Source organism: Phyllopteryx taeniolatus, chromosome 18, assembly GCF_024500385.1.
Source record: "Phyllopteryx taeniolatus isolate TA_2022b chromosome 18, UOR_Ptae_1.2, whole genome shotgun sequence".
NCBI classification, from domain to species: Eukaryota; Metazoa; Chordata; class Actinopteri; order Syngnathiformes; family Syngnathidae; genus Phyllopteryx; species Phyllopteryx taeniolatus.
The window spans coordinates 15,751,248-15,775,668 of record NC_084519.1 but is presented as its reverse complement, the minus strand read 5'-3'; the positions used below and the strand labels follow the sequence as shown (position 1 = coordinate 15,775,668).

Sequence of the window (24,421 nt, the reverse complement as noted above, 5' to 3'; positions counted from 1 at the left end):
ACTAACCTTTTGACATTTTTTATTATTGGTAATACCATCATTTTATTATGGTTTAGCGTAAAACTGTTTCATCCTTCCCTTTAAGGATGCTCCACTTGTTCTCAATAGGTGGAGGTGAAATGGTGATAGTTTCCACACCATGAGTTTTTTTTCCTCTTTACACCCACAGGACCACCATTAATGGCAAGTTGGCATTAGTCAACGATTATGCCTTTCCCTATTCTTTATTTTTTTATTTTTTTGCCAAATAGTATTTAATAAAGTGAAATTTTGTAAGATAACATCATTTTATTACTAGCTAGTACGAGAATGTAACCTAACAGTCTATATCTTCTCTAACTGCTTTGTCTTGTCAGCAATCACACAGAGATGGGAACAAATGCAGTCACAGAAAATCAGATTCCGACCAAAAGTCCTTTATTCATGAAAAAAAATGCTCGGGGGAAAAAAAGCAGGAAGCAGAAACCTACCAAAGTAAAACGACGCGAAACTGATTTAACAGAAGCAACACTTGAGAATGGTCTATCTATGAAGAAAAATGTGAAGAGGAAAAAGCCAAACGCTGCTGTCTGAAATGAGGTCCTGTAGAGTTACACAGAAAATAGTGGCATTCCACAAGGCTCACTACAGAGTCCACCGATTTGATTTGATTTTTTTTACAGTATACTAAATGAATGTCATAATTACTTGCAGTTACAGTAGAAAACTCGTGGCATTCCCCAAGTGTCAAAACTAGGTCCTCTCTACCTAAATGTGAAAAATGACTTGGCGTTTTAGTAGGGAAACTAGATAAGTTGAAACTATTCGGACATACAAATTCGGATTGCATTGCCGCCGTAGAAGTGGAACTCAGTCATCAACCAGGGAGCACAAGCATATTCCTTCAGAGTTAGAGGGTTAAGGCATATTGTATCGGTTGCTCTTGATTAGAAGGCATTTGTTTTTGCACCAACTGCTACTAAAATGCTACCACACAATTCAGATATTTGCAGCCCTCACAAAAGACAATCCCTTTGTATATTTCAGCACATCCCTATGCACATGTGCTGAAATATATAAAGGCATTGTCTTTTGTGAAGACTGCAAACACGGAGTGCTTTTGTGCTGCAGTGGATAGTGGAGGCTGTAATGAGAGGCAGTGGTTCGCCATGCATAGCCACGCTAGGGACAGTCTATTGATCTGCTACATCACTGGGAGGACTGGAGAGCTATAATGATGTGATTTCTTGGAATTCTTTCTCTGCAGCCTCTCCATTTGTTGGAAAACCACACTGAACTGCATTTAATAATGTTTTCACTCCGACGCAATTTCTCCCCGCCTCGCCACCAGATATTATGTGCATAGTATGGCTATCTAATCATATGTAGATGATATTTGATTATTCCGTGCTTCTAAAATGGTTTCTCCTGTCAAAATTCCTGACTTTAATCCGGTTCCCAGAAAAAAAGTTTTATAGTCGCTTGTCAAACGCGCCAAATGTCTTTTACGACCGTATCAGCCAGACTAGTGGAAGACATTTTTTATTTCCTGTATAAGCAGCCAGCCATTCCTGAAACTCCCCATTAATAATGTCTTCCGTGGCATTCAATCACATGCCTGAACAATCCAAGTCATACAAACTCAGAACAGCAATAAGGTCAATGTAGGCTAAAAACAAAGAAAACGTGTTATTGGAACCTTAGATGCCAACTCATTTCAAAATATTATCCATTACACCTGAAATAATATCTCATTCTCCCCCAAACGGAAAGATAACCTCAGATCCGATGACCTTGGCTCGAATCGTTTGTCATGGTAGCCAAGCCGAGTACTCAACATGCTCCGTCAGACTACCACGTCAACCATCCCGCTTCTGACACCATTTTTGTTCAATCCAGATTTTACAAAAATAAAAAAAATAAAAAATAAATCACAGTTCGAGATAGCTTGAATTTGACAAATAAATTTAAAGATTGATTGATCAAGCACCAATCAATAGGCGGAATACAGAAGTCGAAGGCGTATTTGATCCACAACGAACGCCAGTACTTTCATTTTAAAGGTGCTTCACATCACTTTCTTTCATTGGCGAGAGGACATTATGCAATCGGACACAGCGGCTATGTATTAGACAAGACAGCAGCTTGATGAGAAACACGTTCTGCTCATTTGTCTGCCACATCTGCAGCCTGTTGACAGCATGCTCAAATAGTCCTTCTCCTCTTTTGCCACCTCGCCGCCCACGACTGCCGCTCTAATGTGCCCATCATGTCTGCGTCATGGTTGGCTGAAGCCGTCGCTAATGGCCAGCCTCCAATGATGATTGGGTGAATAAATGTGTGCGGGGAGCCAATCGTGGGCTATTGAGCATGCCACTTGAGTCGATCAAAATGTATAATGAATGGCACATTTTTGGGGGGAAATTCCCCACTGGGAATTCAAATAGTCATTAACCTGCAGAGGGATGAAATGGTTGACCCATAAACCATGGCCAAACTTGACAGTTAGTGCAGTGGTGCTCTTCCGAAAAGAGCCTCCGAGCTGTTTAATGCCACTCCCAGCTGAAGTTTACTGTCAAACTAAAGATAAAACATAGAGAATTACACCTTGTGTATTTCAAACAACCACCTAGCTGAGCCTTTCAGGCCGCTACCTTAATGCTAACGCTAAATAGCATCTATGTTGCGGTGCTATAACCCATTCAAGCAACTGAAGGAACACAAATGGTGTAGTAACACGTGTAGAAAGACAATACAACAATACTCAAAGTCTTGATCCTCTGCGAAGAACGATTAATATTAGTGACGTACTGATGAGGTGAGAGTTTTTGCAATATCTCAATGAGCAGTATATCCATCTGTCTGTCTTATATTTCCCCCAGGTGGTCAAGGCATCCACACCAGAAAGAGCCGCACAATGGAATTCAATGGCTGCAAGTATACCATTGCAACAACAAAAAATCCTCAGTATCTTTTACTCTTTTTTTACTACACTAATTTTAATGCCCGAAGGGAAATGTGTTTTTCACACCGCCGCCCTATTTTGTATTTTGCATGCATTAAACAAGGCCGTCAACGTTATTACCGTCACTCCAATTAAAAAACGTTTCTCCAAAGTAACCAAGCACGTAGCAAAGTTATGTGGAAGCAGCTGGGCAGAAAATGGCAAATTAAAAGTGAACACTCTTATGCTAATTCATAAATAATCCACCTGGACGTGTACGCAGACTCTCGCGGGCTCGTTTTGAGAGATGAAGAAGTGCGAGAGTGGGAAAAGCGAACGCTTGAAGCGACCGCGGAAGTTTGTCCTTGGGGATGAGGGCTCGGGTTATTAGAGGAAGTCATCTCGGGAGGAAATGGAATATTCATGAGCGCCGCGTTGCCCTTAAAACAAAGATGACGGCGGCTCACACAGACGTTAAACGCGGATTTAAAAAAGTGGCCTCGGAGTTGCATCAACGGAAACATTCCACATGCATAAACAAATAAACAAACAAATAAATGTATGTGACTTGGCAACTGACAGTTTTAGTGTCCTTATTAGGATTAAATAAAACCTAAAACCAAGAACTTGGTGAAAATAACATCAACAAGTGGTAAAGTATAAACAACAACAACAAAGTAAACATAAAACAAAACAAAATTACACTAGAGCTGCAACTAACGATTATTATTAATCAATTAATCTGTCGATTATTTTTTGGATTAATCGAATCTGATAAGAAAACTTTACATTTCCATTAATTCAAAAACATTATTGTGATGTTACAGTTACTGGCTTGTTTGTTTTCCAAAATAAAAACAGATGCTTGCAAATGTCTTATTTTATTTACAAAACTCTGTCTGCTTTCATGTAAAACAACAGAAATCTGAGAATATTTGCTGTTAAGACGCTGAAATTCCAAAGATTTGGACAATCTTACGTTTAAAAATGTCTCTAAATGATTAATCAATTATCAAAATAGTTGTGCCTTGATTTGATCATCAATTAATTGTTGCAACTCTAAATTACACGTTTTGTATTTAAAACGTATACATAGCCTCCATTAGCTTAATGCTAACATACAATGGTAAACACCATAGGCATACAGGCTAACAATTAGCATCTACTGCATGGGAGGTGTTGCTACCTTTTTAAGCAACGGATATCTGAACACAAACTGTGCAGCAACACATGCACACCGATAATATAACAATACTCAGAGGCAAATATTCTTTATCCTCTGTGAAGAAAAACTAATATTAAGTGCCATACTAAGGAACTGAGAAAAGCGTCAAAGACTTATTTTTTTTGTCCCCCCGACATGTAATTTTCTCTCGTGCTAACCGTCTCGCTCACCCACCAAAATCACCTGGGCAATTACCCCCGAAATAACCTCCTTGATCGATATCTCAATTACAGCGTTCTCGGCCGTTATCTCACACACTCGCTCGTCATTGGTAAATACTGCTCAATGGACCTCCATGAAGACGACTGAGGTGTTTATTTTCTTCTTCTTTTATCACTGACGGTTGTCATCTGTCCCTCAATGGATTTCATTTCGACACAGCCCAAAATGTGTTTTTTTCAGTTAAACCAAGAGCATATTTGTGCAAGACAAAGATAACTAAAGAAATAGCGAGCACGTTGGAAAAGAAGAAAATTTTTGAGCGTTTTTCTTACCTGGAGGAGACGATTCGTCGAAGGCCACAAAGCGTCGTGGAGACAAACACATAGAAAGAAAGAAGGGAAAACATTTTTTTAGTGCCGTGATCTTACTCTGCCATGAAGACAGTTACCCAATCATTAGCGTAGCATTACCAATTAACACCAGCCCGTGAATTAGAGCTGGCGTCTGCGCTAAAAGTGTGAGCGGCTAATGACGCCGCAGATTGCTAATTGATTTAAGAGGAACGCGTCGATGACTTGCAAGTCGAGCACGTCGATATTGCGGACCGAGGGGGTGCGCTTTGGAACTTAGTTCGGCGGGAGCTCATTACAAAACACTTAAATAGCCACCACCAGACAGGTAAGGCAGCAAAGCGCAGTAATACACAATAGCCAACCGATGTAACCTCGCTGCCATTCAAGCCACGCACCCCCTTCAACACCCGGACAAAGTTGGCACACAACTACTCCACAAATCTATTGCCAACAACAACAAAAATAAAAACAAACCCATTGCTAATTTGATTTATTGTGTGAAAATTTATTTTGCATAATAGAATACAAAATATGTATGTGAGGTGCGGGTATTATTTTGCACACTTGGCGCACCACCTTCAACAAACTGACAAAGTTGGTTCACACCTAAAAAAAATAAAAAATAAAATAAAATAAAAAATTCTGTTTGGATGATAAATACAGTGGTGCTTAAAATTAATTCAATGTAATAATTAAATAGAATGTAAAGATTTAAAGTTTGTGCATCATGATGAATTCATTGCCGCTCCTTTTGGTGTGCGCGACTTGGCCAGTGTGTGGCAGTATAATACAGTCATGCGGACAAACAAAGAAGAGTTTCACAACTACTGTGAGTGACTCAGTAAGCTGCTGTAATATTAGTTTTTGTTCACAAAGGATAAAGAATAAACAGTATGCCTGTGAGAATTGTTATACTGTCTGTCTAAATATGTTGCTGCACCATTTCTGTTTAAACATTAGCTCACAAATGGCATTTTCCATTATGTGTTAGCATTAAGCAAAGTTATGTTGTTTTAAAATACACAATTTAACTGCTAGTGACATTAAACAGATTGACCCATCAACATCAACAACTTATTTTAACAAACCCCATTTAGTATATCGCTATGTAGATTTTACGTCATAGTACTGCGTTTCCCAAAACATTTTAAGTCTTGCACCCCTTTGGTCACCCGGACAACGTCGGGACACCCCTCGGCCATATGAAATTGGTCAATATAGGCGCATTGAGGTCAACTGTATTGAGCCCATGTCAGAGTGCGGTCACACTTTTACGAGCCTCCGACACAAATGTGACGCCCTCAGTCATACACTCACCACAAGGCTCTCGGTCATTGTAATAATATTCCTATTTAAATGCATGGAGAACCGTTTCGTTTTGTGTGCGAGTGTGTGCACACGTGCGGAGTGGACAGGTGGGAATTTCTCCTCCCCATAGATTCCTCACAGGTCATGGTGCTTTACACACAGAATGGTATGAAGTCATTTTTTCCCCCATGTTGCTATAGTAACAGCTGTCGGACTGACTTGTGACAGTCAAGTAGAACGTTGTCCCCAAAGTAACAGACAATAGCAAGATAAGGACAATGATAGCGTAATTATAAGTGGTGAGGATATGTGGTCCAGAAAAAGGATGGACGGATAGAACAGCTGAACTTTATTGAAGATTATGAGAGGGACTTTAAATGGTGGCATTACATTGAATGTGATTGGTTAATTCTTAACACAGTCACATGCCCAGTTGTACTGCAACACATTTGTGCCACCACATTATTTTACTTGTTTGTTTTTATTTCCCCTCTTATAAATATTTTATTATTTTTCAGTTTAAAAAAGTCTTTTTTTTAAATTATTTATCATGGCCGAATTTTTTTAGATCACAAAAAAACTGGCATTTGAACAAGGGTGTGAAGACTTTTGATATCCACTGTAAGTTCCCTCCATGTTGTCACAATGTCAGTTCCCCTGATGGGGTTGGAGCCCTGTGCCAGCGTGCCACCACTGAGCGGTGCGGCAGGCCACGCATGCCAAGCATATGGCAGAAGCTTTGTGGGTCTAAAAGGGGGGCAAAGTCGGGCTTCAAGCGGCATGAGGCAGCAGGCTGACACCTGCAGCGTGATACCGTGGGCAACACAGCGGGGCGGGTACTCGAGTCCCAGTGACCTTCACACCTCCGTGAACAGAGACGCCTGGTGCCACCGGATGACACCCGGAAAACTACGGATGTAGAGAGCTCATTTTCCCGAACATTTGACTTTTTGCCCTGGTATCATGTATTGTGTCTGACTGGAAAAGTTGTTAATTCCTGGTCTACAGACAAGAGGACTTTCCATTACAGTTGTCACAATTCTGTCGGGCCAATTATACGTACTCGTGCACTCACTGTGTTAGTCTCGCCACGCTGCACTGTTTGCATATCTGTTGTTGACTAATACTGGCCACTCATGCCAGAGTAGCATCTGCCCCACTTGCACACTGACTGAGGAGTATCTGCAACATTTGCACAATCAACATTGTCCCAGATTATCGCGCTACTCGGCGCTTTAAACTGCATACGCTCCTTGAAGTCTCTGCGCCTTTTGCACAATGGTCATTGCACCGGGCTATTGCTATATTAGTCATTCAAACTGCTCTAAGTGCTAGAGGACTCTGCATCTTTTTGCACAATTGTCAAAAAAACAAAACCAAAAAATTGTACCGGCATTACCAGATAACTAGCAACCCTTTATTGCTCAGTGACTGTTTTTCTCAATGTCTTTATGTCCCAAAAGTGTTCTCTGTCAATTGACTGTCTGTTGTCTGTCTGTTACTAGAGCGGCTCCAACTACCAGAGACAAATTCCTTGTTTTTTGGACATACTTGGCAAATAAAGATGATTCTGATTCTGATAACGGTATCTTTTCCAGAAAAGACTTTAAGGTTTCTGATTGGCTAACAATCGAGGGTTAAAGCACCCCTATTGCAAACATAATTTTCTATTTGGTTTCCTTTAGAGATGGACCAATACCAATACTGTATGTGTACTGTACTCATACTCAGGCTAACAACACTTTACCTGTGGCTCGACTCCGCACTGCTTCTGATTAGCAAAAACAATCCGTAAAAAAAAAAATGCAAGTTAGGTTCATTGAAGAAATCAGTCATTATTGAAGAACACCTGTAAATGACAACATGACCCTGAAATGGTCACTTAAAACAAAAATCCTGTGTTTTTATTCAGGACTTTTTGTAGGTATCCCTACCAAAGTTCATATTGCTGAGTAAAAGTGACTTCGGGGGCAGAATTTTACTCGATTGAAATTTCCAAAATGACCCTAAAATGACCGCTTGGGGAAAAAAAAAAAAAGTCATCCTTCCTGTGTCTTTTCAGGCATAACTTCTTCAGACATCTTTTTTATAGCTCTACTTATGATAGGTATCCCTACCAAATTTCATGCTCCTAAGTGAAACTAGCTCTGTGGGCTCAATTTTCTGATGGAACCCTGGAAATGGTCACCCGCTACACCTACAAAATTGAGGCGTTCACCGAGATGAACACCCCTTCAAAACTGGTGACTGTGTGAACAAGCCCTCAAAAAGATTTCTCCATGAATCATTTATTGTGGCCATCCCTGCTTTGCATGGGTTTTTCCTTCCATGTATGCCAAGCTTTAAATCAAATCACATCAAAGTGTACGGCTGCACTGAATGACAGAAACAACAAACTGCCTCTTCGGCCTCCGCTGCATAATCAGTGGATGTCTTTTTCTTTCCGTCGTTAACTCGAGCCAGTACGGAGGTTTTCGCGGTTCGAGACTGGGTGGAGAAAGACAAGGCCCATCATGTTCCCGCCTGCTACAGTGACACATCAAAAGACGCGGCACCGGCCCCCAAAGAAAAAAAGCCTAGAAGCTGTCAGATTGTATCTTCGCTGAACACGCTTCGACATGCAAATATGTCTTCATCTGATCCAATTTTAGCAGCACGACGAGCCAAATCAGGCATTTCTATTACATTATAAATATCTTAAATAAACGGCAATCTTTGCAACAGAAATCAACAAAGAGGCTAACGTGTAGTCACCAGCTGCCAGGCTAGCTAGTGACTGGCAGAGGAAGGCAGGTGACAGACGAGCTGGCGGCACAAGTTGCCTGCAGCAATTGTAAAAAAAAAATTCAAAATTAAAAAACATACATAACTGCTCTGTCATGAAGTAGCTGTTTAGCTAGCCCTCCATCATCAGAATGTCCGAGTCTAGACAAGTCAGAGCGCTACAGATAGCAAGAAAGCTAACTGGCTAGATGCTAACGTCACGTGACCAAACAGGTTAGTGGACTTCCTGTGTATCCTGCGATAACAAGCATAACTACGGGTAAAGTATTCCTTTGCGCTGAAGAAAACGTATGCCTGTGAGTATTGTTGTTTGCTTTGTATTGTGTTGCTGCAATGTGTGTGTTAAAAGATAAATGCTATGTTAGTCTTTCAGACTTTTGTTAAAAGAAATTAAGGTTTTGTTTAACGTTTTGGTGTTTAAATGTACAGTGATAAATTCTCTTTTGTTTTATGTGTTTTTCAGTCAACCTCAACTGGGAGCGCTTAAAAAAACACTGCTTCCTTTTAGAAGAACTGTGCCAGCAAAAGTCTTCTTTTCGTTTCCTCAGTGTGATGCCATACTGTATGATATTTTCCCGTTTCTTGACAGCGAGAGTGAGAACAGGTGCTAAGGAATACTTCGTGTTTTTTGTTTTTGTTTTTTTAGTCTCTATACTACAGATTTTCACCTATCGGGGCAGGGTATGGAACATATCGCCTAATGGTACGATAAACAGGGTTCACTGCATAGCTCGTGGAGTAAAAAGTTTTATAATGGCGACTGAAACAGCCAGTCGATACAGATCCAAACACGCTTTGTCGAGCTCCCTTCCTCGACGGCGAGTATACAGACAAACACAGCAATAATTCCTGGATATTACAATAGAAATACCGGAGGCCTGCCCTTTGTTTTGTTGACATTCAACGCTGACGGTTATTAGACGGGACAGCTGGGCAACTGCAGTTCATTCAGGGCCAACGATGGCGGCGGTATGATATACGCCATTGAAATAAGAATAAATCCATTTATGTGGAAGGTCTCGAAAATGTTCTCATACGATATACAGTGTAAACAGCACCATAAAGCAATTACTACCGCCAAGCAGTTCCCGTATTCACGCTGGCCTCCTTCCTATCTCCGAAAGAGTTTACACTGTACATTTTTCGGGAGATTAAACTTCCATTTATGGACGACCGTCATCAATATTTCATTGAGAGCATTTTTCTCTTTCAACTTCGGCACCGAAGGACGATGTTTGAGACTCAGGGGAAAAAAGGGGAAAAGACGTCAAAATACAGAACAAAGGGAATGCCTGATGACAAAGAACGGAAAAAAAGCAGTGGTGACTTATGTTGCACGTTGTTGTAATTGCAATCTTCTATTCATTAAACCCTTATGATGTTTTAATTTTTATGCAAATGAGGGCGCTGGACTGACGCCAACCCCGGTGAAAATAACGACAAGCTTGCATTTAAGGATCGAGCCATCTTGTTGAAATGATAAAGAAAAAAAATATTAATTAAAATAAAATGTACAAAATAACTGGATTACATTTCCTTGATCAGCAAAGGGTAAAAAAAATAATCAACCCATTGTTTATTCTCAAAATATATTTTCACATCAATTTTCATGGCAAAAAAAACCCTGATCACTGTCTGAAATTATGCTAGATAAATCTCTAAACCACAATCCAATGAAAAATAAAACTAAACACCTAAAACAATAGGAAAGAAATTGGTATTTAAATATTTGCATATTACTTTTTCCCTTTTTGGGGCAGAAAAATACTGCTCACTTTGAGATAATTTATGCTCAATAGACAAGAAAATAAACAAAAAGAAGTAAAAAATAAGATAATTAATTGCTATTTATTAAACATTATTTACGTCCTATTTTTGATCGCAAAAAACACTGGTCACCCTCTAAATTTGACAAAGAACCTATCCAATAAAACATACGTATTTTTAAAAATAGGAAACAATTAATTGCTATTCATGAAATAATTTTTTCATTTTGTGTTTGATGGCAAAAAAAAAACAAAACACTGCTCACTGAAAAAAAAGACAAATTATGATAAATACATGATTTCAGTATGTCACTATACAAAGACATCCAAGACATAAAACATACCCATTTTAAACAATAGGAAATAATGTATTGCTATTTATTAATTTTATTTTTCCATGTTCATTTTGTTGGCAAACAATAATACAATAATAATTAACTAATGTATGTTAGTTAGATAATTTATTCCTACTATTATTCCGAAGCTATACGCATAAGGAACAATAACGGCAGTGTAAATTATTAAACATATTAAATGATTAAATGTATCCGAGGCAATAATGATACTTTCTTGTTTGATCATGTATGCAGCCAAGAATCAAAGAGTAACCGGAGACGCATTCCTCAGCGTTTTTAGGGATTAATCACGCGTTGGTTGCTGCGTGCTGGCTTCCCGCTCCCTGGAGTGCTCCTCGCTTCAGGGTACTTCCCCCCCCCCCTCTTCCCTAGGTAAAATTATTTTGGCTGCGCGGTAATTAAATCGAGGTGTAATAACATTGCCTCGTATTTAACCGCGGAATACTTGGTGACTGTAAAAAAAATTGTTTGCAATTAAGTTCTTGTCACTGCCAAACGGTAAAACATTGTTTCAGTGTGACTCGCATCCAGCATGTTAATGCAGCTTGATTATTTAAAACACAAATGGAACAACGCCTGTAAGCAGACTTTCACAATACTCAGAGGAATATTTTCTTGATCTTCCACAAAAGACAGCCCATATTACTGCATCTTACTGACCTTATAGTCATTGAATTAAAGCAAATAAGGTGGCAAAAACAGTTTAATTCTTAAAATTCCTTTTAATTATGTCATTATTCTTGGATGTTTTCATAAAGTACTATATAATCGAGTGCTATTTTCATTGTTAAAAACGCATAACAAAAATATTTGTTGTTTTTATTGTGGGGGCTGGAACAAATGAACGACATTTCCATTCATTTCAATGAGGCAAGATGCTTTGAGACACAAACAGTGATCCAAATAGCTGCCAAGTGTGGAGACGAGTGAGTGGCAGTGTGTGTTATGACATACTTTGTTCCACTGTCGCAATAATACACAAATTCAACATCAAGACCAATGTATACGGAACAAAAGTCCTATTATAACATAAGAAAGTACTACTTCAAGCAAAATAAACGGCAGCCATAAAACAAGCCGAGGTGACAGTGGGACCCCGTGGTGAGCAGACTACTAGACTTGATGTTGTCTTTACAGCGGCCCACTGGGGAGCTTCCAGTGGCTCTAACCCACTGCGGTCCAATGAGAAGCCCCCGCTCAGCTGTGTAGAGCGATAATGAGCGACAATGGATGACGGCTCCCCGAGGAGCATCCTCTTTACAGGGCACACAACACAGCAGGAACTGCTGCATACTGTATCGATTCAAAGACAGTATGTTCTTTACATTGTATGCTTGGAATTTGTTGTTGGTTTTTTTTAGGTTAAAATATGTTTATATGTGATTGCGTCTTTGTAGTCCTACCTCGGACACATAAATATTTTCCTGTACCGTGACCCACTCATGTGTCCCCACCCACCAGTTGAGAATCACAGATTAAAACCCTCCAATGGCAAAGCAATGGCCTGCTGAATAAGAGAAGCTACTGTCCAACGAATTAAAAACCCATTCGGCGTCCCAAGTAGCGTCTGTGGGAATGTTTTCAGGGATGAGAGAGGGGAGTTTTTTTTCCACGTATAATCGCGGAAGCCACTTAGCATATTTGGGCTGAAAGGAAACCCTTGTGTGTAATAATGACACTCTAAAAAGGGAAAAATAGAGATAAGCACAAACTTGGACTGCGGTTAAATGACTCCTGGGTAACGTGAAGAAAAGGTTGGCAGCCCAGTGCGCTCAACTTTAACTGTTATTCATGTAGAGTGAATTCCTGTTTATCGTGGGGGATACGTTCAGTCCCATGTGCAATAGGTGAAAATCTGACATATCGAGAGACCATATAAAAATTATTCACAGTGGTGCCTTGAGATAGGAAGTGATCAATCCAATTTTTAGACCACTTTAGGGTATACAGACATATAACAATACTCACAGGTATATATTCTTTATCCTCTGAGAAGAACGACTAATATTAGTGCAGCTTACTGCTTCTGTTTCATACTGCGCCCAGATGGCCAAGGTTCGCACACCAGCGGGAGCACCACAATGTCCATTGAATTCTAAACAAAAATAATTATTTACATTCTTTTTAATTATGTCATTACAGTATTTTTTTGTAAAGTACTATATTAAAGAGTGCTATTTTTCTCGTTAAAAAAAAAACAAAAAAAAACCACACGACAGAGTCCCAAACTCATTTTTGGGAGTTTTGCAGTCATCGATCATAACAACACTTGCGCTCCGGGTGACGGCAGCATGTGCTGCCTCCCGCCTCCTTGCCAAAGTATTCATCACTCACTGTACTCAAAACAGTTAGCAAAAGTAAAGTACCACACTCCTGTCTACCCTCACAGTATTTGTTTTATTTTTTGCATCATACAAGATGCTTAAAGTTGGCTTTTTTTTTTTCTCTTTCTTTCTTTCTAAACTAAAGCTTTTATACTCTGGAAAAGAGGTCAGAACACTCTGCAGTATCCACTCAAGCCCACAAATCAACGTGCAGTGCGCCCGAGGAACACGCTGCCATGTCTCAGCTCTTACAGCTCAGGCAGCGACAGAGAAAGAAAATAAACAAGCACTTAAATAAATAAAGTCTTTTCATTTATGCCCTGCAGACAACTCGACGGACATCTGTGCACCTGTAACAACCAGCCTCAGGGATGCAAAAGTTGTCACAAGTCCACCTGGGTGAACGACGCCAGCTACGGTATTTGGAGAGACGCATGCTTTTCATTGTACAGTAATAATGAATATAAAATTGCTAGTGTGTTGTTGTGTTAGTGCTAAACTGGACAAATGGTAAATGGGAAACATCAAGCAGACCAATCATCATGTTTTACTTAGCTGTTAACTTGTCTCCGTCGTTTAACAAATTTACATTTCGCACCATGTGTATTTTTCAAATTACAGTAAAAGTCAATTACATTTCATATAAACAACAAAAGTGAGCACACCCCTTTGTGAAAATGAGCCAAATGGGCATACTTAGCCTGTGCCCCCCAGGGTCAAGTGACTTGTTACAAGGTTTTTTTGTTTTTGTTTTTTTTAACAAAGATTTATACTGTCAAATTAAAATCATGTCAGGTTCATACTTTCCTGTATTTTGTTCAAAAACACAATTCATGCTGCATGTATTCGGACATACATGCAGCAATGATATACATTCAAGAATTATGCACCGTATATTTATACACATTTTAGCCTTTTGATACATTAGTGTCTACCACATACACAAATATGCCAGTAACCCGTTACTAAGTTAACACGTTACTCTAATATGACAACTTGTATTACTTAAAGATGTATATGTAAAAATTGTAAAAAATAAAATAAAAATATTTAAAATTAAAAATAAACATGTTGATCAAATTTTGGCCTTTTTCTTATGCTGGTTGCGTTTTTAGAACTGTTGCAACTAATTTTGGCAAATATAAGTAAAAAGAATAATTAAATATTGCAGTGACAAAAAATGTATATGCCAATTATAGCTTGAAATAAGTTCATTTGAATATTAATGTATCATGCAATTCCTAAATAAATGTTTTGTGTGTGTTTGTGTGTGCGCTAAAAAAGCAGCTAAAAAGTCCAAATTTGGAGATCCACTTTGCAATAAGATACGTGCAAATGTATAAAATGCACATTTTTGCTTACATAGTGGCTTTTTTGTCTTAAAGGTCTTTCAGGTCATTGACATCTGATTTGTTTGAGTGCAAAAGCTCATTAATTTTTTCCCCCTGAGTCCCCAGTGTGGAATATTTTAGAAAATACCAGTGTACCAAGATAGCAGGTTGCCTCAGAACAATCTTTAGCCACACTTACAAATTCATACAGGCCCGCTCGTCATTGTTGTGTAAAGCTAGGTGTTCGCGGTATCAGAATGGCGCAGGAAACAAAGCATGATCGCAATTACCAGGAAGTCATGAATAATAAGCAGGTCCAAAGCAGGGAGACGGGGTATATGTCACGGATGACTGCTAAGCTCATTAAAAGTGTAATTCAGGCATTCACATTCTCTGGGGAGGGACGGCACAATGATAATAAATGAAGTCTGTCTTTAAAAAGTTGCAAAGTCTAAAAGAGGGTACCGGATTTCCCCCCACCCCCATTGCATTTTTTATTATTACATATAATATTACAGAGACATAACTTGTGACTGTCTCCATGTCTGTATTATATTGCCCCCAGGTGGCCAAGGTGTACACACCAGAAGGAGCAGCACAAATGTCCATTGAATTGAAGCAAAAGATTTGGCACAAATGGTTTAATTCTTTAAGTTCTATTTAATTATGCCATTACTGCAAGTTTTTCTAGCATATATAGCAGAGTGCCATTTTCCTTATTAAAAACACTTTTATGTTTTTTTTTTTGGTGTGGCTGGAACGGATAAATGGCATTTCCATTCATTTCAATGGGCTAAGATAATTTGAGATACAAGTGTTCGTATCGCAAGGCCTTATTATAGAAATTAAAGAATAAAATCTAGAAATAATATCTATAAATATAACAATAATAATATATATAATAATTTTACAGACATTTTTATGTTAAAAATAATAACAAAAATAAGAAATGAGACCGTTGGTGGATGATTTCCTGAAAAGAACACATTTAAATATTTACATTTTATTTGAGAATCTTTCATTTACTGATTTGCTGCCAACATTTTATAGTTATGTTTTATATTACATTAAAATGTCAATAAATAGAAAAATGTAAACTTGTGTTTTGCATTCCACCCCTCCCCACTCCACCCTTATGACTTTGGACGTGCAATTCCAGCCTTAGTAATTACAGTTACAACTCATCGTTTCCGGGCGGGGAAAAGTATTTGAAGGCAATGTTTATTTGTCACAATGGATGACGCACCCGGTGCGGCCACTATTTGAGGAAATGTGGTGATAAAATTCTCTGTGTTCTCCAGCATGTACTGCGTGTAGTTAAAGGGCCATTGAAAACGTTTGATGGCATCAGTATTTCCATTGGCTGTCCATCAAAACGCTACAGCCAGCGCTTCCTCTTCCGAACACTCACGCCCGTTCATCACAAGAGTGGATGGCAGTTACTTTGACGATTCTACAATCTCAAAGGAACAGTGAGTCATTTTTTTTCCCTCCATTTTTCTCACGTCAGATTCAAAATCCACTCAACCGCAATTAACGCCATGCTGGAATATGATCGGAACCCTCACGCTGATTGGGATGGCTCCTGTCCAAAGGTGTGTGTTAATTGCCTCGCGGGCTGAAAACAGACAATGCGTGAATATTGGGTTCACACATGAAGGCTGCACTTATTGACCACCACCCCCCACAACACTTCACGTGCTGCCATTTCAGATTTTCAGTGTGATTACAGATTCGCAGCATCGACCAACCTTCCCCTCAAACAAGCAATTCCCACTTGGCAGCCATTCCCTGTAGTAAAGACTGACAAGCAATTTTAATTCTTTCTGTAACCTGATCTTTTTTTTTTTTTTTTTTTTTCCATTTTCATTATAATTTTTTTCATGCAAGTTTTTATTTGATCTTAAATCGTATGATTATTCTCAAAGTGCTAGATTCCCCGTTTAAAAAAAAAAAACTGTTTTAGAGTTGGTGGTCATGCGTCACATTTGTGTAAATGAGTTTTGACACATTTCACCAACACTTTTACCATCTCTGCAACATCCTTCCTTTAGTAGATCTTTTTGACAGCCATCGCTCTGTTGCCCGTTTCAAAAATCCATTCCTCCAGCTACAAAGAAAAACACAACTTTGCTCCCTACAAACTTCTGTCTGCTTTGTTAAAAAAATAAATAAATCTTACCTAGACAGGGCACAAACCAGAGCTCACCTAATGAGCTGAGCTCTGGGCTGTTTGGCTTCTTTATCAAAGAGTACAGGAAGAGACAGAAGAGACACGACACCATGGACATGCCGGATGCGTCTAATGAGTGCCTGGCAGAGTGCTGGCCCCGTGTCCTATGACCTTACTGAGTCTTTGATATTGGATGTACTAATAGGTCTGAATAGAGAACTTTGGTTCATACAAGGGGTGGGGAACCTTTTCCTTGTCCAGGGCAATTTCAAGGCCATACAAAATGAAATAAATCACCATTTTGAGGGCTTTTCCATTCTAAGCCGCTCAACTAAAGACAACCACCGGTTTCACTTTGCGACAAGGTATTTGGTAAGCATGTCTATCATGGGTAGACCCATACAGAAAGTCTCAAAAACCCATGCCCAAAAAGATACAGGAAGTTTTGTTTTGAAGTGGCCATTTGAGGGTCACTTTGCATGTGAATCGTGAGTAGACCCATAAAATACTCTTAAAAACCCATCCCCAAAAAGATACAGGAAGTCTGCCATTTTGTTTTGAAGTGGCCGTTTGAGGGTCACTTTTGACATTTCTAGTGGTCCTCCAAAGACAATTCAGGGCACAAAGCCATATCCTGTTGGCTACATGAAATATGGTAGGCCTGTCTATCTCGAGAAGACCCACCAAAAAGTTTCAAAAAGCCATTCCCGAAGACACAGGACGTCTGCCATTTTGGTTTGACGCGGCCACTTTCGGATCACTTTGACATTTCTAAGGGTCCTACAAAGAAGTGAGTTCCTGTTAGCTACCTGGAATTTGGTAGGCCTGTCTGTCATGAGTAGACACACAAAAAAGTCAAAACCCCATTCCCAAAAAGAAACAGGATGTCTGCCATTTGGGTAGGAAGCAGCCACGTTACATTGACCCATTCCTGGCCTCCGTACTGTCTAATTGCTACTCAATTGTATCCATGTATGTTACACAGATCGGTGATGCCAAATGAGTTTTCGTCCCTGTGTGTTCATCGTTGCTGTTTTAAGAATTGCATGGCGAGCCTCGGTTCCCCATCCCTGTTTTAGACATATTACATTGCAAACATGTCTTCCAGCCTATTCACAGAAAATGCTATTTCAGTAGAACTATCGTCTGTAAAATGAAAACAAATGAATAAACCTGACTGTGACAACATTTTTGCAGCAAAACCCTGCCACAAAAAATTCCAAATAAAATGCAATAAATGTTGAACAAGGGAATTAAAACCTCTGGCGTGTCGTCCCTATTCTAACCAATTGTGGCGAAATGAATGGATTTGCAAAGCCTTTCATCGTGCTTACCAGTGGAAACGCTCACATTATTGGGAGCACTGACGCTTCTGTCTGAACTGCCTCAGTCAGCACATTGTTGCACAGGGAAGAATCGTGCTGTCCACAAAAAAAAAAAAAAAAAAAAAAGATTCTGGGAGAAGAAAAATGATGGCCGAGGTTGGGAAGTTGGACGATCGCTAGCTTTATATATTGGGCTGGAAAAGTTGCATTTCCACACCTCGGATAAATTGAATCTCTCCTGTCTTAGGAAATGGCTCGTAGGCAGAGACAGAGGAGCCTTGCAAAGAACCACATAATAACATGGTGGCCTGTTGCTGGGAGGGAATGCTTCAATCTGCGAAAACCTCCCCAAGAGTCCAGAACAGCCCATCTGGGACATGTTACTTACTGTTTTTCAATTGACTTTTTTATATTTATGGCCCAGAAGTATTTTTCATACAAGAACACACTGTAATTATGACTTTGGTGATTTAGCGTATGTTAGTGATAGACTATGGGCTTATGGCGCATTCCAATATACAGATTCAGGTTATGTTGCCAAATTGAATGCCAACATAAACCGAGGACCCCGTACCATATTTCCTCCAATGAACGCTGCCTCAAAAAGATGGAAATGGTCATTAACGCAGTTGATTCTCACATTGCCTAACGCTGTTAAATTTTATTCTAAAAATGCCCCACCTCCAATAGATGTTTCTCACCACCAATACCCCCGGCCAAGTCAAAGAACAGGAAAAGAATCTCCTAATTATCGAGGACGCACGAGGATTGGATCGATTATTATTCATTCATTCATTCATCTTCCGTACCGCTTATCTTCACTAGGGTCGCGGGCGTGCTGGAGCCTATCCCAGCTTTCTCTGGACAAGAGGCAGAGTACACCCTGAACTGGTCGCCAGCCAATCGCAGGGATCGATTATTACCTATTCACACAAAACAGTCTGCTTACACAGTTAACACTGACAAAACAAACAGGTTGCTGTTTTGTGACAGCCATTTACCAGTCGAGGCGCCCGGCGATTAGAGGGCCCACGGGATAGCGGTGGGGAGGGGGAATGAGGGCACTGGGAAGACTGAGATCTCCAGCTGGGAGAAACATGACTTCAAAGCAGCCGGGATCAATGAATACCGTTTCCCTATCGATCGCACACGTCTCCCAGGAGAGAGCCGTCCATCGACCGGCTTGAACTGAGGGCTGGAGAGGGATTAGACACTCGGCTTTAATCAAAGTCCCCTTTACTAAATTTTGTGTAAATACTCTTCCTTATAAGATAGATGCATTCAAGGGTTCGGAAGGAATCTCGTGGTTAGGCAGTAAAAAAAAAAAAAAAAGTCTCAATAGATGGAATTAAAGGCAACAAATGGATTCCAAAATGTGACAGTCGACATTGATCTGAAACCCTCTTCTCGGTTTTGCAGGTCCTAATCAAAATTGCTATGCCGCTCATGGTAAATTAATAAAACCCTCCTTCCCATTGTGTTCTTTAGTAGCAGCAGATCCCTTTGTAGCGCCTAATTCCATTTCCATGGAGCACAAAGAAGGTGATGCATCCGTTTATCGATATGCTGGACACCCGAGCCTGTACAAAAGGTCACATGGTGCTCAGGTGAGGTTACTCAGCAGGGTAGCAACTCAATGTTAGCAAGCTAAGCCCTAATGGTAAGTAGCAGCACAATTTGTTCCCGTTCACTACGCAATGTTTGGTTTCCCATTGGCAATAATAGTTGAATTGATGCGTTACGTTAAGGTGTGACACGAGACCCGTATTGAAATACGGTTTCGAGACTGTTTTATTGTTTCAAATTGGGGTTTCAAATAAGGGTTAGGGTTTCATGACAGTGTTGTAAATTAAAATTACGATTTCCAACCAGGGTTATTATTTCAAATTAGGGATAGAGTTTCAAGACAGGATTCGAGTTTCAAATAAAGGTTTCAAACCTAGTCTCAAATTAGGGTGAAGATTTCAAACCAGAGTTAGTGTTCCAAATTTGGGTTTCAGGCCTGGCATCATGGTTTGAATAATTATTTTGAAGCGTGGCATAAAGATTCAAATTAGGATTTGAAGACTGGGTGAGGGTCTGAAACACGGTTTAGGGTTTCAAGTTTGCGTTGGTAAGTTTTCACATTTTTTTTCCTTCTCACTACAACAAACAAATTTAAGATATATTCTGTGCTTGTTACGTGAGCTTGTGTTGATTGTGCTGTCTCACGATAAAAGCTCTTCCAGTTGGCGCTCCATCTGTTTGCCAGTGGGTTTTTCAGAACGCAAACTGCCCACCGGATACGACTGAACTCTACTTGCCCCAGTAATGAGGCATATGCTATAGATTACTTTGGAAGTGGCAGCTGCCACTACACTGTGGGCAATTTTTGACAATCCTCTGGGAAGATGGCAAGTAAACTGGCTCACTGTGGGGTGGAGGGGGGCATTTGCAGTTTTAGGGAAAACATCGTCAAACTCCACTGATTCATTATGCTCCTTGTGAGAAGTACACAAAGTTCAGTTGCATCCCGGAGGCTCTGTTAGTCATCAGACTGGTGTACTTTGGGAGGAGACCATAGAAGACGAGTACGTGGCTCCTGTGTAGAGTGGGGAAGTCTGAAGGCAGTCGTTCAGGCTGGGGCTGGAAGGCAGCCTGCTGCCTTGGCGTGTTTTATTCATCAGACATAGAGGGGGGATGCAATTGACAGGAATTAAAGTTGATTGCAGCAATTATTAGCAACACTGCAAGGCCACTGAAGAAAATACTGGGTGGTTGGGGGGTTGACGCCAAGCAATGGCTCCTATCTTGAAAAATCATCAGGTGTGGCGCTCATAAGTCAAGGTACCACTTTACTCCCAAAAAAGTGAATTGCGGTCATAATAAAAGTTGGCATGAATAAGGACTCGAGGACAACTGCGGAAACCCCTGTATTGAAGGCATCGGTTGAAAGTTGACCAGATCTAGGGCCTACTGTCTTTTATACTTTTATCCAAGAGGGGCTCGAGGACTGTAAGGGTCAGGGCGAGAACGTGAGACTGTGGCGTATTCTATAGTACATACAGCAACAGGGTAAAGTTACATCAGCCCAACCTGAGAGAGACTCCAGCTCACCTATGACCCAAATGAGGACAAGCTCTTTAAAAAAAAAATGATGGTTTATTTTACTATTTATATTAATCCTACGAATCATTTATATATATATATTTTTTTTTAACGGGTGATCCTTTGGGTACAATTTGCCTAACCGGACGCAGGACTCTACACTTCGTGATAAAACCACAAACCTCCAAGATCAATTCATATTTAACCAAATCAATCATTTTTACCTTGCAAATGCAACACAAAACATCAGAAGTCCACAATTGAGGCCAAAATATGAAAAAAAAACATTGAACGTTGCACTAATAACTCCCAATTCTCCTCAGAAAACGTAGTTGTTCTCGCAAGGCTATTTGCAGACATCTCACTCTTCTTTCACTCAGAGTGCCACAAAAAAAAAGAAGGGAAAAAATGCAGGCTGCAAGTTCTTTATGGCTTTTCCAGCTGCCAGCCGCTGATAACAAAAAAGCCATTGGCTGCTGAAGAGCACTCGTCCTCGCCGCAACCAATGGCCGCCATCCAGCGTGTCACCTAATTAGCATCACAGAGGGTGTATATCTGCGAGATTTCAGGCACTTTCTTTCAATTTTGACATCATCTTCATCAAAACAAGGCTTCGCACTTCTCCCACACAATTTGATATTTACATTTCAACGTCAACTGAACTTAATGACTATGTCAGTTTGGACAGGTGTTAGATGTGTGAATGCTAATGTTGCACTTCTTAAGTTCTAAGATGTTCCTCTACAATGGGTGATCACAATTATTTTTAGAGCTGTCAGACAGGTACATGCTGCATTCTGTGTTTGCTGGGGCACATTCCGTCTTCGCTATTAAAAGCATGTGGCGGGCAAATAGTTCATCAGTTTACCAAGCTAGACAGCCCGTGTTTAACACAGTAGGGTAAAAACGACTTAATGAACCGCACGTCTGAGGGGAAACAGCCTTGACAAGCCAGCCTCACCGCGTCGACGCAGAGGCCAAAGCCATAATAAGGATGGACCGACGTCAAGAGGGAACTGTGGTTTTCTCCGGTTCTCCTGCGCGAGGTCGCAGTGAACATTCCCAGTTTGAAACGAGACGGTCTCATGTGGCAGGGGAAATGGTCTCGGTTGCGGTGCGGGCCAGCGGATGCCGATACGAGCGATGAGCTATCCTTCGAATCAGACTGCCTTCTAACGGCCCCGAATGGCAAGATGTCAAAACTTTCCGTATTACCCGCCGATTTGCGCCTTTTCAGTCTGCACTGTGACTGACAAACGGACCCAACCAAGCAGGTCCTTAGAGAAATGGATCATCAAATTAGCATATGTGGGTCACCGGCGGATCCTGTCAAGACCTGCTGAGGCTGATGTGTCTGACAGCGCGGCGGGCAGAACGGAGCGATACTGGCACCTCAAGGCTCAATGCTCCACATTTAACCCATACACTTTCCGATTCGAGGTTATGGACAGCGTGCAATGAATTAGTTTGCGGGGAAGTATGAGAATATGTGGTCACACGGTCAAGAAAGCATACTCAGTTACCACTGGACTTACTGTTTTTCCATTTATTCTGTATTTATGACTGTATTTATTGCTGGGATGGTCAGAGAGCTGATGGTCTCCCGACTTTTGCAGCTAGAACATATTTTTTTCACCCTACTTTTGATTGTTTTTTTGTGAATTTTTGGGGTTGGGTTCTTTATCTTCACACCTTTTTATTGCGTTTTTTTGCAAATGTTATGTTTGTACTTAAAATCACGAACAACCCGAGTGGCTAAAACTTATCTTTTTTAAATATAACTGTTTGACAAATATACCTCTGTTGCCTAGTTTAAAAACAACAACAACAACAAAAAACATTATACCAGCTGCAAAGACAAAACCTTGCTCTTTCCGAGTCCGACTTACTTCGGCCCCTTGGAACGGAACGCTGTTATAAACCGAGGAACCCCTTTGGAGTACATTTCGCTAAGACAAAAGTCTCAAGTGCCATATTTACATTTGTTGTCTGTATGGTTAGCAGGTGACTCACGAGTAAAACAAGCAAGGTAACATAACATAAAACATAAGCTCGTTCCACAAAATCCGTATTCGCAGTGCAAGAAAAGCTCAAATAATAGTGGTGGACATAGCATAATTCTGCACAGTGGCCCATTTTGCCAATCCATAAATATTTTTATCAAAAACAAATAAGAAGTCTATGTCAACTTATTTTACTATGGGAAAAAGTCAATTCATGCAACTGATTTTAATCAAAGCAGTTAGGTGTATTAGTGCCTCCCCATCGTTCATAAGTCAAACCTCTTCAGCTGTGGCATTGCTCAAATGTGGCATTTTTTCACAGATATTACATTACGCATACATTTTTCATCCGAGCAATGGGACCACACAGTGGGTGCACTACTGCTCAAGCGCACAAAGAAAGTCATCCCAACAATTTTAGACTTAATATTCACTTTCTTTGCTGTTGTTTTTTTCCCTGGGTTTTTCCTTTTCTCAAGCGCCAATAGGAAGCCAAAGGCGATAAACAAAGTTGACCTTTGGAAAATCAGCCTGCTTGTACATAATCCCTAAACGGCAACAGCGCTATCACGAAGCATTCTTTGCAGACGGTAATCACTTCCATTACCGAGAGACGCGTTAATGTGATTGGAATATCCAGCGAGTGGGAAACTGATTCATTTTTTCATTTTTAAATTTTTATTTTGTTTTGTTTTTTTGGGTTTATTTTTTTTTTTTTTTTTTAGGTGCACTGCACGCTGCCTCAGACCATGTCCACACAAAGCAGCGGCCCCATAAAGAGACTTAGCGAAGCGTCGTGTCGCGCAGTTGGCCATGGAAACATGATATGTTTGCTTCCAGGGATTTGTTGTCACAAAGCTTTGTCTCTTGTAATCCCCACTGCATTTTCCTTCAATAGGACTGGCACTACCTATGCTAATCTTTCTGCTATCAGATTTGAAAAGTTATTTTAAAGAGATACCTTGGTATGTTGATGATCATGCTGTGTTTTTATTACATGGTTGCGAAATACAGTGTTCCCCTGCTATACCACGGTTCATCGTTCGTTTAAGTGATCTTTTTTTAAAGGGGTTTTGACAGCATGCAGACAAGTCTGAATTTAGAGTTCTACGTCTTCAGTGTAGAACCATGTTGTGCCGCAACATGCCGGCCCCCCAGAGAAGACACAATATATGCCCTTGAATGTTCATAATGACCTGTAATATCTCCACTAATTTCTCTTAGCCCCATCTCTCGTGTGTCATTTTATGTTAGCATTAAGCTAGCTGAATTTTGTTAGACTTTTGTTGTTTGGTTAAACA

General features: G+C 40.2%; 1 protein-coding gene and 1 long non-coding RNA gene across 4 annotated transcripts in view; one reads left to right on the top strand and one right to left on the bottom strand.

The window, feature by feature from the left end:
• LOC133467957 (uncharacterized) overlaps positions 1–24,421 on the top strand; it is an 86,923-nt gene that overhangs the window by 7,284 nt on the left and 55,218 nt on the right. Inside the window, exon 2 of the long non-coding RNA XR_009785338.1 lies at positions 13,528–13,619. This is a non-coding gene — a long non-coding RNA (uncharacterized LOC133467957). The remainder of the gene's footprint in view (positions 1–13,527; positions 13,620–24,421) is intronic.
• sash1a (SAM and SH3 domain containing 1a) overlaps positions 1–24,421 on the bottom strand; it is a 143,727-nt gene that overhangs the window by 71,632 nt on the left and 47,674 nt on the right. The window lies entirely within an intron of this gene.